This window comes from Scomber japonicus, chromosome 12 (genome assembly GCF_027409825.1).
Source record: "Scomber japonicus isolate fScoJap1 chromosome 12, fScoJap1.pri, whole genome shotgun sequence".
Lineage (NCBI taxonomy): Eukaryota > Metazoa > Chordata > Actinopteri > Scombriformes > Scombridae > Scomber > Scomber japonicus.
The window spans coordinates 949050-965992 of record NC_070589.1 but is presented as its reverse complement, the minus strand read 5'-3'; the positions used below and the strand labels follow the sequence as shown (position 1 = coordinate 965992).

At 47.0% G+C, this 16943-nt stretch overlaps 9 non-coding genes and 3 pseudogenes across 9 annotated transcripts; all 12 read right to left on the bottom strand.

The window, feature by feature from the left end:
• Positions 1–1719: 1719 nt before the first annotated feature.
• Positions 1720–1835, bottom strand: LOC128370186 (U5 spliceosomal RNA). Its single transcript, XR_008322299.1, has one exon. It is a non-coding gene; the product is annotated as a U5 spliceosomal RNA (small nuclear RNA).
• Positions 1836–2666: 831 nt separating this feature from the next.
• On the bottom strand, positions 2667–2858 carry LOC128370094 (U2 spliceosomal RNA). Its single transcript, XR_008322240.1, has one exon. It is a non-coding gene; the product is annotated as a U2 spliceosomal RNA (small nuclear RNA).
• A 220-nt stretch (positions 2859–3078) lies between these two features.
• LOC128370000 (U1 spliceosomal RNA) lies at positions 3079–3242 on the bottom strand. Its single transcript, XR_008322153.1, has one exon. It is a non-coding gene; the product is annotated as a U1 spliceosomal RNA (small nuclear RNA).
• Positions 3243–3621: 379 nt separating this feature from the next.
• Positions 3622–3802, bottom strand: LOC128370134 (uncharacterized; annotated as a pseudogene).
• A 3955-nt stretch (positions 3803–7757) lies between these two features.
• LOC128370185 (U5 spliceosomal RNA) lies at positions 7758–7873 on the bottom strand. The gene has a single exon (XR_008322298.1). It is a non-coding gene; the product is annotated as a U5 spliceosomal RNA (small nuclear RNA).
• An 831-nt stretch (positions 7874–8704) lies between these two features.
• On the bottom strand, positions 8705–8896 carry LOC128370093 (U2 spliceosomal RNA). The gene has a single exon (XR_008322239.1). It is a non-coding gene; the product is annotated as a U2 spliceosomal RNA (small nuclear RNA).
• A 220-nt stretch (positions 8897–9116) lies between these two features.
• On the bottom strand, positions 9117–9280 carry LOC128369999 (U1 spliceosomal RNA). The gene has a single exon (XR_008322152.1). It is a non-coding gene; the product is annotated as a U1 spliceosomal RNA (small nuclear RNA).
• Positions 9281–9659: 379 nt separating this feature from the next.
• On the bottom strand, positions 9660–9840 carry LOC128370133 (uncharacterized; annotated as a pseudogene).
• A 3956-nt stretch (positions 9841–13796) lies between these two features.
• On the bottom strand, positions 13797–13912 carry LOC128370184 (U5 spliceosomal RNA). The gene has a single exon (XR_008322297.1). It is a non-coding gene; the product is annotated as a U5 spliceosomal RNA (small nuclear RNA).
• An 831-nt stretch (positions 13913–14743) lies between these two features.
• On the bottom strand, positions 14744–14934 carry LOC128370083 (U2 spliceosomal RNA). Its single transcript, XR_008322230.1, has one exon. It is a non-coding gene; the product is annotated as a U2 spliceosomal RNA (small nuclear RNA).
• Positions 14935–15154: 220 nt separating this feature from the next.
• Positions 15155–15318, bottom strand: LOC128369998 (U1 spliceosomal RNA). The gene has a single exon (XR_008322151.1). It is a non-coding gene; the product is annotated as a U1 spliceosomal RNA (small nuclear RNA).
• A 379-nt stretch (positions 15319–15697) lies between these two features.
• On the bottom strand, positions 15698–15877 carry LOC128370139 (uncharacterized; annotated as a pseudogene).
• Positions 15878–16943: the final 1066 nt, after the last annotated feature.

The following is a 16943-nucleotide window of genomic DNA, read 5'->3' as shown; positions in this document are numbered from 1 at the left end:
AGGTTGAAATCCTGTCCCATAAAAGCCAAATGTGCTAAAAGTGCCCGACTGTCTCTCACCACAGTGCTGCCCTTCACCAGAGCTTGAGGGTTTTTGATTAAAATGGCCACTCCGTCATTTTTGTTTTGATTGGATCCACTCCATATTGACATTTTTGGCCACATCTCCTCCCACTGTCTGTAATGTTTTAAAAACGGTAGGCTGCATTCCTGCAATAAAAACACATCTGACTTAAAGGAACTTAAAAAGGGTAAAACACTCTGGGCTCTAACTCTCGACTTCACACTTCTCACATTAATGGTAGAGAAGGTCAGTGTCATGAGTATGGTTAAAAACAACAGGTAAGACATTTTAAAAGACTCAGAGGGTGTTAAAAACACATTTAAAAAACAGTTAGGTAATTTCTTGTGAACAGAGCTCTTCCTTCATCTCTGCGGGTGAAAAATGAAGGGTTTGAGCTCTGTTCCCCTTTGGGACTCTGGGGGTTGGCCTCTGCTGCAATGTTGCATTTAATTTGGAGTCCCTGGGGGTCGATTGCAGAGCAATTGTTAAAAAAGAAACCTCATTGGGTGAATCGGAAGGGAAGACTCTGGGCTCCTCCACAGATGAACTGTCTGAGTGAGCCGCAACTCTTCCCTTCTTCTCCAACACAATGGGAGAATCCGAGGACAATTCAGACAAAGGCCTCTTAGTTTGCTGGGCATTGGGGAGGGAGGCATCTTCACTATCATCCTGTGGTTGGTCTTCCTTACTAGCTCCGCCTTCTGCCTGCACCACCCCATCCTCTGGAGTACTCTCCATTGGAGGGGTAAATGCAGGCCCCTCCCTCACTCCCTCCTCACCTGTTCCCTCTCTTCCAATCACAGGATTTGGAGGGAGATTTGAATTTTCCTGCCCAGCAACTTCAATTTGCTCTCCTAACTGTTCTGTCTGTCCGCCATCTTTTCTCTTTTCTGTGACTTTTGCAGCCTTCAATTTGTTGGCAAATGACTTTGGGCAATCTCTGAACAGGTGGTTTGTTTCCCCACAAAGATTGCATCGTCTGCCATTGGTGCACTCTTCAAAAGTGGGTCCAATTTCTCTGCATTTTCCACATACGATCTGCTGACATGCTTCAACCAGGTGCCCATGCTCACCACACTTGCGGCAGAGTTTGGGTTGGCCCTGGTAATGGGTATAGCCCCTGTTCTCTCCCAGAACTACCATAGACGGCAGATGTTTCAAGCCCTGGAAGCCTTGGGGGTCCTGCCATTGTTGGATGGGGACCCTCCAAGCGCAATTCCAGATGCCGTCCTCATCTCTCACTTTCGTAGCCTGGCCTTTAACAGTGCAATATCTCCCCAGCCACAAACAAATGTCATCTGCATTCACTGTTTCATTGAACATTCTGACAGTAACGGTTTTCAACGTATTGTCAGTCAGTTTCTCCACATTGAACACAGCAAATTGGGGTTTTACATTTTCAAATCTTATCCAAAATTCTCTGAGCAACACAGCAGTTTGAAAGCTTAAATCAAATCCCTTGTTATATGGCAATGTTAAAATGCAGTTTAAGTCTTCTGGCTTAAATTTCAACGTACCTTGAATCAATTTTCTGGAGAAGTCCAGCCTCGACATCTTCATGGATTCAACATCCTTGTTGGCAAAAGTAAAACGGACACTGAAAAACACGTCTTACTGAGGAAGGCCGCCCGCTTGTCTTTTCACAAACACAATGAGACTCTGCCAAACGGCAAAGCCTGCCAAAAATAGATCTAACTCGTGGGTGTTCCTCTCCACGGAAGTCTTTAGTAAAAGGCGAAAGACTTGTACGTGATGAAGAGAAAGCCGAGTAAGTACGCCCCGCTCACCAACAGCAGACGAACACAACAGTGGTCCCAGTCACCCCCTTCACGGTGAGCCCCGACATGGTGAAAGGAATCCCAGGCCACACCCATTCCCCTACACCGCGCAGCAAGAGCAAGGCGCCAACTTTTTCTTGTCATGTTTTTAGATTTTGTGAAATGCGGCAAAGAGCTCCAGGCTTTCCAGCCACAGGACTAACGTCCTACTCGGGTGTTCCAGAGGAGCAAGGGTCAAAATGTGGAAATGCTGCAAGTACACAGGCAGACAGGTGCTGCTTCCCTTTTACTCCCCCGTGGGAAGAATGACCCCTTGGCCGCGGTGCGGTCCGGAGGGCAGTGGGCAGCACCCTTGCATGAAGCATGAAAAGAGCGATCAATCCCCTCGTGTGACCCATAGCAGGACAACCGAGAGCCTCTCAGACACACCCCGTGGACTCATCTCTATGACAAGCCCCGCTGTGGAATGTCCTTCATGCCAAACCTCTTATGCCCCCACAATCTCCCTCTTTGTGTGCCGCCCCAAGGTGCAAATCTCACACCGTGTCACGCTGCACTTTCCCCCCTATTCGACGCAGGTGATTAGAGATACTGATGAAGATCCAGCAGGGGGCATGTCTGCTCTCCTTGAGACAGGCAACCTGCCATCTGCTGTGACTCAATCCCCCTGGCCAAAGTTGTATCAAATAATTCATAGGAAACAAAGATAACTTGCTCATTTTCAAGGGTGCTTGAACAACCTTGAAATGGATCTAAACTCGTCAGTGCTGCTAGACCGGCCTACCTACTCAGTTAAGCCTCTTTTTCATATTAAACATAGAGAGAGGGGGGTGCACCGTTCCTGGAGGTACTGCAATACCGGGTCGATGCGTGGAGTGGACGGAGCAAGCCCCTAATTCCATCTCCCTGCTCCAAAAAGCAATTTAATATATGGTCCCCGGGTAGGGGACGTATCAGATATTAAACTGATAAGAACAGATACTACACTTGATCTTAGCCAAAAGGCCGAGAAGCGATGACCGGAAAAGTGTCGGAGTTGAAGGAGTGATCCTCTGCAGCGTCAGTCCCGCTCACGGTGTCACAGAGTCCAATGCGAGGAAGTAACTTGGAGCTGCATTCTATCAAAAGATAAGACGACCGTTTTGTGTTCAAAAGGACATCCGTCTCTACACGAGTCAATGGAGAATTCACCAATTTCTCACCTCAGTAAGCGTTTAGTTTTCTTTCAACAACTTATCAGGGGAGAGCGCGAACGCAGTCCCCCACTACCAGAAATTATGCAATCGAGATTCCCACATTTGGGGAATTCGCAGAGGTCAGCACAACCGGAGTGCAATGGTTGAGCCTCGCCCTGGGTGAACCACCTTCTTGATCATGGTATCTCCCTTGCCAGGTAAGTATGAGTTGTACAGATCCGAGCCAAGGAAGTCTTTCACAGACACGGCACCCGGACCGATGGTGCACCTTCCAAACATCATCCAAACACACACACGCCGCATGAGGCTGTGGATCTGCAGAGTCACAACTTTGCATGCAGCTTCCTGCTCTATGAATAAGGATTACAAAGGATTGCTGTATATGAGCACAGATTTCTAGAGTGTGCAACCTCACTACAGTGCTGACATAGCTACTCAATTGTACATTGGCAGTCATGAGTCAAGATAATTTGCTCATTTTCAAGGGTGCTTGAACAACCTTGAAATGGATCTAAACTCGTCAGTGCTGCTAGACCGGCCTACCTACTCAGTTAAGTCTCTTTTTCATATTAAACATAGAGAGAGGGGAGTGCACCGTTCCTGGAGGTACTGCAATACCGGGTCGATGCATGGAGTGGACGGAGCAAGCCCCTATTCCATCTCCCTGCTCCAAAAAGCAATTTAATATATGGTCCCCGGGTAGGGGACGTATCAGATATTAAACTGATAAGAACAGATTTTTTTTTTTTTTTTCGAAAAAGTTTTATTGACACTCGTTCAAATTATTTCAAACAATGATTTACATTTTAGATAAAATATTCACATGTGGACATAGTATATACAATGAATTACAATAAATATGTGCAGTATGTAAAACCATATTTAAAACAATAAAACCAATTGTTCTAAAATGGTAATACAGGTTAAATAGCTGTTCATTTGTAAAACATATGTCAGGTGTTTATGTGATTGAGTGTCCATTAAAAGTCCATAAAAAGGAGTGCATCCGTTAAAAAGGGTTTTTTTTTTCAATTCTATCTTTGTGCAGGAGCGCAGTGAGTCCCTACCAAGGGTAACTCATTCTGCTCCCCCAAACATTTGGTCTCTCGGGATGCTGTCGTGGTGGTCAGAGGAGATCCTCTCCCTGATGCTCCTTCCCACCTGCCTCACCCAGAGAGCCAGGCCGCTGCTGCTGTGACCTTTTGCTGTGTGGCTCCGGCTCCTTCATCCGAATGGGCACAGAGGCGATTCTTCTTTGTGGCTGTGTCCTAGGCCTGCTGCCTGCAGCTACGGCCGTTTTGACCGTTGCTGCGGCCATTCGGATCACAGCCACGGGGGGGATCTGCATGTGCTTTCTTACCAGCAAGTTTCTGGAGGTCCATGTGGCGTCTTTGATGGCGGCTAGGGTGAGCCACTGTTTTGCAAAGTCTTTGGATGGTATTTTTTGCTGGCTCACCCCATATAGCACTAGTTGTGCTGTGAGGACCTACCTTGCTGGTAAGTACGGGAATTGCAAGGAGCCGGCCGTTGCCCACTGGTCTACAGCAGCACTGCACTCCCAGAGCAGATGCCTCACCGACTCAGGCGCGCCACAACCAGGTCGGGGGCAGGTTGAGTGCGTTGACATGCCCCGGGAGTGCATGACGGACCTGACCGGGAGGATCTCATGAGCCACCATCCATGACAGGTCCCGGAGTGTGTTAGGGAGAGCAGGATGGTTGACGTTGCGCCAAACTGTTGTGGGCTCGCCGGGTGCGAGCCCGCGCACCGGACTCACTGGTTCCCGCTCCTGCACAACGGAGACAAGTGATCTGTGGTTAGTTAAAATCTGCAACTCCTCATGCTCAAGTCGTTCAAAATCCATAAAAACAGTAATCAAATCAGGTGCTAAAATGTCCCAAAAAGTCAAATAAAACTCCAAGGGAAGTCCATCTTGTCCAGGGGACTTCCCTTTTTTAAAACCAGTCATACATTTATTTAACTCTAAAAAAGTAAAATCCTGGGATAAAAGCACACTTTTGTTTACTGTTTTTACAATGAATTTTAAAACTTCGGTCATGATGTCCATTTTTACAGGTTTTTCTTTGTACAGGTTTGAATAAAATGTTTCAATTGTTTCTTTAATATCGCCCATTGTTTCAGTTGTGCACCCATCTTCTTTTTTCAGCTTTGTAATGCCCCCCCCCCCCCTTTATTCATAATTTTCCTGAAAAAATACCGTGTGCACTTTTCACCCTCCTCTATTTCCCGTTCTCTGCTCCTTAAAATGACACCTTTGCTTTTAATTTCTGATAAAACTGACATCTCTTTTTTAACTTGCTTAATTTCATCATTAAAATCCATGCCAATCTGGTTTAGGTTAAAATAACGTTGTAGTCGTTTCTGCAGTCCCATCATGCGTCTGTATTCCCTGTTCTTTCGTTTCTTACCTGCCTGCCTAAAGAAAGTCTGCGTCTTTCCCTTCACCATTTCCCACCAGTGTGCACGTGTTTCGTAGAAGTCTTGAAGGGTCTGCCACTCTTTGTACCGCTCCCTGAACTGCCTAACTAACTCCCTATCTTCTAAAAGGGAGCAGTTGAGTTTCCACAGACCACTTCCTGATGTCACGCCCGAAGAGAGTGAAAGGGTGCAAGAGAGCATAAGGTGATCGGAGAAGAAAACAGGAGTTAATCTAGCATCGGTGGGTGGGCAGTCCCGTGTAAAAACATAATCTATGCGAGAGGCTCTGGTGCCATCACCACTGAACCAGGTGAAGCCCTCCTCTCTGGGATGCATGATTTTAAAACAGTCCTGAAGTTTAAAATCTCTACAAATGCCCTGCAATAAAACCGATGTTTTGTCTACTTTAAAATCTTCCCCTGCTCTCCTCCTATCCTCCCTGCTTAGAATACAGTTAAAATCCCCCCCTACAACTAAGGGTGCCCTACCTAGCATGTGGGACTGCAAGTCTTCTAAAAGGTCATACCTGTCGTTCTTGTCGTTAAAACCGTAAATATTTAAAAGGTTGAAATCCTGTCCCATAAAAGCCAAATGTGCTAAAAGTGCCCGACTGTCTCTCACCACAGTGCTGCCCTTCACCAGAGCTTGAGGGTTTTTGATTAAAATGGCCACTCCGTCATTTTTGTTTTGATTGGATCCACTCCATATTGACATTTTTGGCCACATCTCCTCCCACTGTCTGTAATGTTTTAAAAACGGTAGGCTGCATTCCTGCAATAAAAACACATCTGACTTAAAGGAACTTAAAAAGGGTAAAACACTCTGGGCTCTAACTCTCGACTTCACACTTCTCACATTAATGGTAGAGAAGGTCAGTGTCATGAGTATGGTTAAAAACAACAGGTAAGACATTTTAAAAGACTCAGAGGGTGTTAAAAACACATTTAAAAAACAGTTAGGTAATTTCTTGTGAACAGAGCTCTTCCTTCATCTCTGCGGGTGAAAAATGAAGGGTTTGAGCTCTGTTCCCCTTTAGGACTCTGGGGGTTGGCCTCTGCTGCAATGTTGCATTTAATTTGGAGTCCCTGGGGGTCGATTGCAGAGCAATTGTTAAAAAAGAAACCTCATTGGGTGAATCGGAAGGGAAGACTCTGGGCTCCTCCACAGATGAACTGTCTGAGTGAGCCGCAACTCTTCCCTTCTTCTCCAACACAATGGGAGAATCCGAGGACAATTCAGACAAAGGCCTCTTAGTTTGCTGGGCATTGGGGAGGGAGGCATCTTCACTATCATCCTGTGGTTGGTCTTCCTTACTAGCTCCGCCTTCTGCCTGCACCACCCCATCCTCTGGAGTACTCTCCATTGGAGGGGTAAAAGCAGGCCCCTCCCTCACTCCCTCCTCACCTGTTCCCTCTCTTCCAATCACAGGATTTGGAGGGAGATTTGAATTTTCCTGCCCAGCAACTTCAATTTGCTCTCCTAACTGTTCTGTCTGTCCGCCATCTTTTCTCTTTTCTGTGACTTTTGCAGCCTTCAATTTGTTGGCAAATGACTTTGGGCAATCTCTGAACAGGTGGTTTGTTTCCCCACAAAGATTGCATCGTCTGCCATTGGTGCACTCTTCAAAAGTGGGTCCAATTTCTCTGCATTTTCCACATACGATCTGCTGACATGCTTCAACCAGGTGCCCATGCTCACCACACTTGCGGCAGAGTTTGGATTGGCCCTGGTAATGGGTATAGCCCCTGTTCTCTCCCAGAACTACCATAGACGGCAGATGTTTCAAGCCCTGGAAGCCTTGGGGGTCCTGCCATTGTTGGATGGGGACCCTCCAAGCGCAATTCCAGATGCCGTCCTCATCTCTCACTTTCGTAGCCTGGCCTTTAACAGTGCAATATCTCCCCAGCCACAAACAAATGTCATCTGCATTCACTGTTTCATTGAACATTCTGACAGTAACGGTTTTCAACGTATTGTCAGTCAGTTTCTCCACATTGAACACAGCAAATTGGGGTTTTACATTTTCAAATCTTATCCAAAATTCTCTGAGCAACACAGCAGTTTGAAAGCTTAAATCAAATCCCTTGTTATATGGCAATGTTAAAATGCAGTTTAAGTCTTCTGGCTTAAATTTCAACGTACCTTGAATCAATTTTCTGGAGAAGTCCAGCCTCGACATCTTCATGGATTCAACATCCTTGTTGGCAAAAGTAAAACGGACACTGAAAAACACGTCTTACTGAGGAAGGCCGCCCGCTTGTCTTTTCACAAACACAATGAGACTCTGCCAAACGGCAAAGCCTGCCAAAAATAGATCTAACTCGTGGGTGTTCCTCTCCACGGAAGTCTTTAGTAAAAGGCGAAAGACTTGTACGTGATGAAGAGAAAGCCGAGTAAGTACGCCCCGCTCACCAACAGCAGACGAACACAACAGTGGTCCCAGTCACCCCCTTCACGGTGAGCCCCGACATGGTGAAAGGAATCCCAGGCCACACCCATTCCCCTACACCGCGCAGCAAGAGCAAGGCGCCAACTTTTTCTTGTCATGTTTTTAGATTTTGTGAAATGCGGCAAAGAGCTCCAGGCTTTCCAGCCACAGGACTAACGTCCTACTCGGGTGTTCCAGAGGAGCAAGGGTCAAAATGTGGAAATGCTGCAAGTACACAGGCAGACAGGTGCTGCTTCCCTTTTACTCCCCCGTGGGAAGAATGACCCCTTGGCCGCGGTGCGGTCCGGAGGGCAGTGGGCAGCACCCTTGCATGAAGCATGAAAAGAGCGATCAATCCCCTCGTGTGACCCATAGCAGGACAACCGAGAGCCTCTCAGACACACCCCGTGGACTCATCTCTATGACAAGCCCCGCTGTGGAATGTCCTTCATGCCAAACCTCTTATGCCCCCACAATCTCCCTCTTTGTGTGCCGCCCCAAGGTGCAAATCTCACACCGTGTCACGCTGCACTTTCCCCCCTATTCGACGCAGGTGATTAGAGATACTGATGAAGATCCAGCAGGGGGCATGTCTGCTCTCCTTGAGACAGGCAACCTGCCATCTGCTGTGACTCAATCCCCCTGGCCAAAGTTGTATCAAATAATTCATAGGAAACAAAGATAACTTGCTCATTTTCAAGGGTGCTTGAACAACCTTGAAATGGATCTAAACTCGTCAGTGCTGCTAGACCGGCCTACCTACTCAGTTAAGCCTCTTTTTCATATTAAACATAGAGAGAGGGGGGTGCACCGTTCCTGGAGGTACTGCAATACCGGGTCGATGCGTGGAGTGGACGGAGCAAGCCCCTAATTCCATCTCCCTGCTCCAAAAAGCAATTTAATATATGGTCCCCGGGTAGGGGACGTATCAGATATTAAACTGATAAGAACAGATACTACACTTGATCTTAGCCAAAAGGCCGAGAAGCGATGACCGGAAAAGTGTCGGAGTTGAAGGAGTGATCCTCTGCAGCGTCAGTCCCGCTCACGGTGTCACAGAGTCCAATGCGAGGAAGTAACTTGGAGCTGCATTCTATCAAAAGATAAGACGACCGTTTTGTGTTCAAAAGGACATCCGTCTCTACACGAGTCAATGGAGAATTCACCAATTTCTCACCTCAGTAAGCGTTTAGTTTTCTTTCAACAACTTATCAGGGGAGAGCGCGAACGCAGTCCCCCACTACCAGAAATTATGCAATCGAGATTCCCACATTTGGGGAATTCGCAGAGGTCAGCACAACCGGAGTGCAATGGTTGAGCCTCGCCCTGGGTGAACCACCTTCTTGATCATGGTATCTCCCTTGCCAGGTAAGTATGAGTTGTACAGATCCGAGCCAAGGAAGTCTTTCACAGACACGGCACCCGGACCGATGGTGCACCTTCCAAACATCATCCAAACACACACACGCCGCATGAGGCTGTGGATCTGCAGAGTCACAACTTTGCATGCAGCTTCCTGCTCTATGAATAAGGATTACAAAGGATTGCTGTATATGAGCACAGATTTCTAGAGTGTGCAACCTCACTACAGTGCTGACATAGCTACTCAATTGTACATTGGCAGTCATGAGTCAAGATAATTTGCTCATTTTCAAGGGTGCTTGAACAACCTTGAAATGGATCTAAACTCGTCAGTGCTGCTAGACCGGCCTACCTACTCAGTTAAGTCTCTTTTTCATATTAAACATAGAGAGAGGGGAGTGCACCGTTCCTGGAGGTACTGCAATACCGGGTCGATGCATGGAGTGGACGGAGCAAGCCCCTATTCCATCTCCCTGCTCCAAAAAGCAATTTAATATATGGTCCCCGGGTAGGGGACGTATCAGATATTAAACTGATAAGAACAGATTTTTTTTTTTTTTTTCGAAAAAGTTTTATTGACACTCGTTCAAATTATTTCAAACAATGATTTACATTTTAGATAAAATATTCACATGTGGACATAGTATATACAATGAATTACAATAAATATGTGCAGTATGTAAAACCATATTTAAAACAATAAAACCAATTGTTCTAAAATGGTAATACAGGTTAAATAGCTGTTCATTTGTAAAACATATGTCAGGTGTTTATGTGATTGAGTGTCCATTAAAAGTCCATAAAAAGGAGTGCATCCGTTAAAAAGGGTTTTTTTTTTCAATTCTATCTTTGTGCAGGAGCGCAGTGAGTCCCTACCAAGGGTAACTCATTCTGCTCCCCCAAACATTTGGTCTCTCGGGATGCTGTCGTGGTGGTCAGAGGAGATCCTCTCCCTGATGCTCCTTCCCACCTGCCTCACCCAGAGAGCCAGGCCGCTGCTGCTGTGACCTTTTGCTGTGTGGCTCCGGCTCCTTCATCCGAATGGGCACAGAGGCGATTCTTCTTTGTGGCTGTGTCCTAGGCCTGCTGCCTGCAGCTACGGCCGTTTTGACCGTTGCTGCGGCCATTCGGATCACAGCCACGGGGGGGATCTGCATGTGCTTTCTTACCAGCAAGTTTCTGGAGGTCCATGTGGCGTCTTTGATGGCGGCTAGGGTGAGCCACTGTTTTGCAAAGTCTTTGGATGGTATTTTTTGCTGGCTCACCCCATATAGCACTAGTTGTGCTGTGAGGACCTACCTTGCTGGTAAGTACGGGAATTGCAAGGAGCCGGCCGTTGCCCACTGGTCTACAGCAGCACTGCACTCCCAGAGCAGATGCCTCACCGACTCAGGCGCGCCACAACCAGGTCGGGGGCAGGTTGAGTGCGTTGACATGCCCCGGGAGTGCATGACGGACCTGACCGGGAGGATCTCATGAGCCACCATCCATGACAGGTCCCGGAGTGTGTTAGGGAGAGCAGGATGGTTGACGTTGCGCCAAACTGTTGTGGGCTCGCCGGGTGCGAGCCCGCGCACCGGACTCACTGGTTCCCGCTCCTGCACAACGGAGACAAGTGATCTGTGGTTAGTTAAAATCTGCAACTCCTCATGCTCAAGTCGTTCAAAATCCATAAAAACAGTAATCAAATCAGGTGCTAAAATGTCCCAAAAAGTCAAATAAAACTCCAAGGGAAGTCCATCTTGTCCAGGGGACTTCCCTTTTTTAAAACCAGTCATACATTTATTTAACTCTAAAAAAGTAAAATCCTGGGATAAAAGCACACTTTTGTTTACTGTTTTTACAATGAATTTTAAAACTTCGGTCATGATGTCCATTTTTACAGGTTTTTCTTTGTACAGGTTTGAATAAAATGTTTCAATTGTTTCTTTAATATCGCCCATTGTTTCAGTTGTGCACCCATCTTCTTTTTTCAGCTTTGTAATGCCCCCCCCCCCCCCTTTATTCATAATTTTCCTGAAAAAATACCGTGTGCACTTTTCACCCTCCTCTATTTCCCGTTCTCTGCTCCTTAAAATGACACCTTTGCTTTTAATTTCTGATAAAACTGACATCTCTTTTTTAACTTGCTTAATTTCATCATTAAAATCCATGCCAATCTGGTTTAGGTTAAAATAACGTTGTAGTCGTTTCTGCAGTCCCATCATGCGTCTGTATTCCCTGTTCTTTCGTTTCTTACCTGCCTGCCTAAAGAAAGTCTGCGTCTTTCCCTTCACCATTTCCCACCAGTGTGCACGTGTTTCGTAGAAGTCTTGAAGGGTCTGCCACTCTTTGTACCGCTCCCTGAACTGCCTAACTAACTCCCTATCTTCTAAAAGGGAGCAGTTGAGTTTCCACAGACCACTTCCTGATGTCACGCCCGAAGAGAGTGAAAGGGTGCAAGAGAGCATAAGGTGATCGGAGAAGAAAACAGGAGTTAATCTAGCATCGGTGGGTGGGCAGTCCCGTGTAAAAACATAATCTATGCGAGAGGCTCTGGTGCCATCACCACTGAACCAGGTGAAGCCCTCCTCTCTGGGATGCATGATTTTAAAACAGTCCTGAAGTTTAAAATCTCTACAAATGCCCTGCAATAAAACCGATGTTTTGTCTACTTTAAAATCTTCCCCTGCTCTCCTCCTATCCTCCCTGCTTAGAATACAGTTAAAATCCCCCCCTACAACTAAGGGTGCCCTACCTAGCATGTGGGACTGCAAGTCTTCTAAAAGGTCATACCTGTCGTTCTTGTCGTTAAAACCGTAAATATTTAAAAGGTTGAAATCCTGTCCCATAAAAGCCAAATGTGCTAAAAGTGCCCGACTGTCTCTCACCACAGTGCTGCCCTTCACCAGAGCTTGAGGGTTTTTGATTAAAATGGCCACTCCGTCATTTTTGTTTTGATTGGATCCACTCCATATTGACATTTTTGGCCACATCTCCTCCCACTGTCTGTAATGTTTTAAAAACGGTAGGCTGCATTCCTGCAATAAAAACACATCTGACTTAAAGGAACTTAAAAAGGGTAAAACACTCTGGGCTCTAACTCTCGACTTCACACTTCTCACATTAATGGTAGAGAAGGTCAGTGTCATGAGTATGGTTAAAAACAACAGGTAAGACATTTTAAAAGACTCAGAGGGTGTTAAAAACACATTTAAAAAACAGTTAGGTAATTTCTTGTGAACAGAGCTCTTCCTTCATCTCTGCGGGTGAAAAATGAAGGGTTTGAGCTCTGTTCCCCTTTAGGACTCTGGGGGTTGGCCTCTGCTGCAATGTTGCATTTAATTTGGAGTCCCTGGGGGTCGATTGCAGAGCAATTGTTAAAAAAGAAACCTCATTGGGTGAATCGGAAGGGAAGACTCTGGGCTCCTCCACAGATGAACTGTCTGAGTGAGCCGCAACTCTTCCCTTCTTCTCCAACACAATGGGAGAATCCGAGGACAATTCAGACAAAGGCCTCTTAGTTTGCTGGGCATTGGGGAGGGAGGCATCTTCACTATCATCCTGTGGTTGGTCTTCCTTACTAGCTCCGCCTTCTGCCTGCACCACCCCATCCTCTGGAGTACTCTCCATTGGAGGGGTAAAAGCAGGCCCCTCCCTCACTCCCTCCTCACCTGTTCCCTCTCTTCCAATCACAGGATTTGGAGGGAGATTTGAATTTTCCTGCCCAGCAACTTCAATTTGCTCTCCTAACTGTTCTGTCTGTCCGCCATCTTTTCTCTTTTCTGTGACTTTTGCAGCCTTCAATTTGTTGGCAAATGACTTTGGGCAATCTCTGAACAGGTGGTTTGTTTCCCCACAAAGATTGCATCGTCTGCCATTGGTGCACTCTTCAAAAGTGGGTCCAATTTCTCTGCATTTTCCACATACGATCTGCTGACATGCTTCAACCAGGTGCCCATGCTCACCACACTTGCGGCAGAGTTTGGATTGGCCCTGGTAATGGGTATAGCCCCTGTTCTCTCCCAGAACTACCATAGACGGCAGATGTTTCAAGCCCTGGAAGCCTTGGGGGTCCTGCCATTGTTGGATGGGGACCCTCCAAGCGCAATTCCAGATGCCGTCCTCATCTCTCACTTTCGTAGCCTGGCCTTTAACAGTGCAATATCTCCCCAGCCACAAACAAATGTCATCTGCATTCACTGTTTCATTGAACATTCTGACAGTAACGGTTTTCAACGTATTGTCAGTCAGTTTCTCCACATTGAACACAGCAAATTGGGGTTTTACATTTTCAAATCTTATCCAAAATTCTCTGAGCAACACAGCAGTTTGAAAGCTTAAATCAAATCCCTTGTTATATGGCAATGTTAAAATGCAGTTTAAGTCTTCTGGCTTAAATTTCAACGTACCTTGAATCAATTTTCTGGAGAAGTCCAGCCTCGACATCTTCATGGATTCAACATCCTTGTTGGCAAAAGTAAAACGGACACTGAAAAACACGTCTTACTGAGGAAGGCCGCCCGCTTGTCTTTTCACAAACACAATGAGACTCTGCCAAACGGCAAAGCCTGCCAAAAATAGATCTAACTCGTGGGTGTTCCTCTCCACGGAAGTCTTTAGTAAAAGGCGAAAGACTTGTACGTGATGAAGAGAAAGCCGAGTAAGTACGCCCCGCTCACCAACAGCAGACGAACACAACAGTGGTCCCAGTCACCCCCTTCACGGTGAGCCCCGACATGGTGAAAGGAATCCCAGGCCACACCCATTCCCCTACACCGCGCAGCAAGAGCAAGGCGCCAACTTTTTCTTGTCATGTTTTTAGATTTTGTGAAATGCGGCAAAGAGCTCCAGGCTTTCCAGCCACAGGACTAACGTCCTACTCGGGTGTTCCAGAGGAGCAAGGGTCAAAATGTGGAAATGCTGCAAGTACACAGGCAGACAGGTGCTGCTTCCCTTTTACTCCCCCGTGGGAAGAATGACCCCTTGGCCGCGGTGCGGTCCGGAGGGCAGTGGGCAGCACCCTTGCATGAAGCATGAAAAGAGCGATCAATCCCCTCGTGTGACCCATAGCAGGACAACCGAGAGCCTCTCAGACACACCCCGTGGACTCATCTCTATGACAAGCCCCGCTGTGGAATGTCCTTCATGCCAAACCTCTTATGCCCCCACAATCTCCCTCTTTGTGTGCCGCCCCAAGGTGCAAATCTCACACCGTGTCACGCTGCACTTTCCCCCCTATTCGACGCAGGTGATTAGAGATACTGATGAAGATCCAGCAGGGGGCATGTCTGCTCTCCTTGAGACAGGCAACCTGCCATCTGCTGTGACTCAATCCCCCTGGCCAAAGTTGTATCAAATAATTCATAGGAAACAAAGATAACTTGCTCATTTTCAAGGGTGCTTGAACAACCTTGAAATGGATCTAAACTCGTCAGTGCTGCTAGACCGGCCTACCTACTCAGTTAAGCCTCTTTTTCATATTAAACATAGAGAGAGGGGGGTGCACCGTTCCTGGAGGTACTGCAATACCGGGTCGATGCGTGGAGTGGACGGAGCAAGCCCCTATTCCATCTCCCTGCTCCAAAAAGCAATTTAATATATGGTCCCCGGGTAGGGGACGTATCAGATATTAAACTGATAAGAACAGATACTACACTTGATCTTAGCCAAAAGGCCGAGAAGCGATGACCGGAAAAGTGTCGGAGTTGAAGGAGTGATCCTCTGCAGCGTCAGTCCCGCTCACGGTGTCACAGAGTCCAATGCGAGGAAGTAACTTGGAGCTGCATTCTATCAAAAGATAAGACGAGCGTTTTGTGTTCAAAAGGACATCCGTCTCTACACGAGTCAATGGAGAATTCACCAATTTCTCACCTCAGTAAGCGTTTAGTTTTCTTTCAACAACTTATCAGGGGAGAGCGCGAACGCAGTCCCCCACTACCAGAAATTATGCAATCGAGATTCCCACATTTGGGGAATTCGCAGAGGTCAGCACAACCGGAGTGCAATGGTTGAGCCTCGCCCTGGGTGAACCACCTTCTTGATCATGGTATCTCCCTTGCCAGGTAAGTATGAGTTGTACAGATCCGAGCCAAGGACGTCTTTCACAGACACGGCACCCGGACCGATGGTGCACCTTCCAAACATCATCCAAACACACACACGCCGCATGAGGCTGTGGATCTGCAGAGTCACAACTTTGCATGCAGCTTCCTGCTCTATGAATAAGGATTACAAAGGATTGCTGTATATGAGCACAGATTTCTAGAGTGTGCAACCTCACTACAGTGCTGACATAGCTACTCAATTGTACATTGGCAGTCATGAGTCAAGATAATTTGCTCATTTTCAAGGGTGCTTGAACAACCTTGAAATGGATCTAAACTCGTCAGTGCTGCTAGACCGGCCTACCTACTCAGTTAAGTCTCTTTTTCATATTAAACATAGAGAGAGGGGAGTGCACCGTTCCTGGAGGTACTGCAATACCGGGTCGATGCATGGAGTGGACGGAGCAAGCCCCTATTCCATCTCCCTGCTCCAAAAAGCAATTTAATATATGGTCCCCGGGTAGGGGACGTATCAGATATTAAACTGATAAGAACAGATTTTTTTTTTTTTTTCGAAAAAGTTTTATTGACACTCGTTCAAATTATTTCAAACAATGATTTACATTTTAGATAAAATATTCACATGTGGACATAGTATATACAATGAATTACAATAAATATGTGCAGTATGTAAAACCATATTTAAAACAATAAAACCAATTGTTCTAAAATGGTAATACAGGTTAAATAGCTGTTCATTTGTAAAACATATGTCAGGTGTTTATGTGATTGAGTGTCCATTAAAAGTCCATAAAAAGGAGTGCATCCGTTAAAAAGGGTTTTTTTTTTCAATTCTATCTTTGTGCAGGAGCGCAGTGAGTCCCTACCAAGGGTAACTCATTCTGCTCCCCCAAACATTTGGTCTCTCGGGATGCTGTCGTGTTCCCACCTGCCTCACCCAGAGAGCCAGGCCGCTGCTGCTGTGACCTTTTGCTGTGTGGCTCCGGCTCCTTCATCCCAATGGGCACAGAGGCGATTCTTCTTTGTGGCTGTGTCCTAGGCCTGCCGCCTGCAGCTACGGCCGTTTTGACCGTTGCTGCGGCCATTCGGATCACAGCCACGGGGGGGATCTGCATGTGCTTTCTTACCAGCAAGTTTCTGGAGGTCCATGTGGCGTCTTTGATGGCGGCTGGGGTGAGCCACTGTTTTGCAAAGTCTTTGGATGGTATTTTTTGCTGGCTCACCCCATATAGCACTAGTTGTGCTGTGAGGACCTCCCTTGCTGGTAAGTACGGGAATTGCAAGGAGCCGGCCGTTGCCCACTGGTCTACAGCAGCACTGCACTCCCAGAGCAGATGCCTCACCGACTCAGGCGCGCCACAACCAGGTCGGGGGCAGGTTGAGTGCGTTGACATGCCCCGGGAGTGCATGACGGACCTGACCGGGAGGATCTCATGAGCCACCATCCATGACAGGTCCCGGAGTCTGTTAGGGAGAGCAGGATGGTTGACGTTGCGCCAAACTGTTGTGGGCTCGCCGGGTGCGAGCCCGCGCACCGGACTCACTGGTTCCCGCTCCTGCACAACGGAGACAAGTGATCTGTGGTTAGTTAAAATCTGCAACTCCTCATGCTCAAGGTTAAAATGCCTTA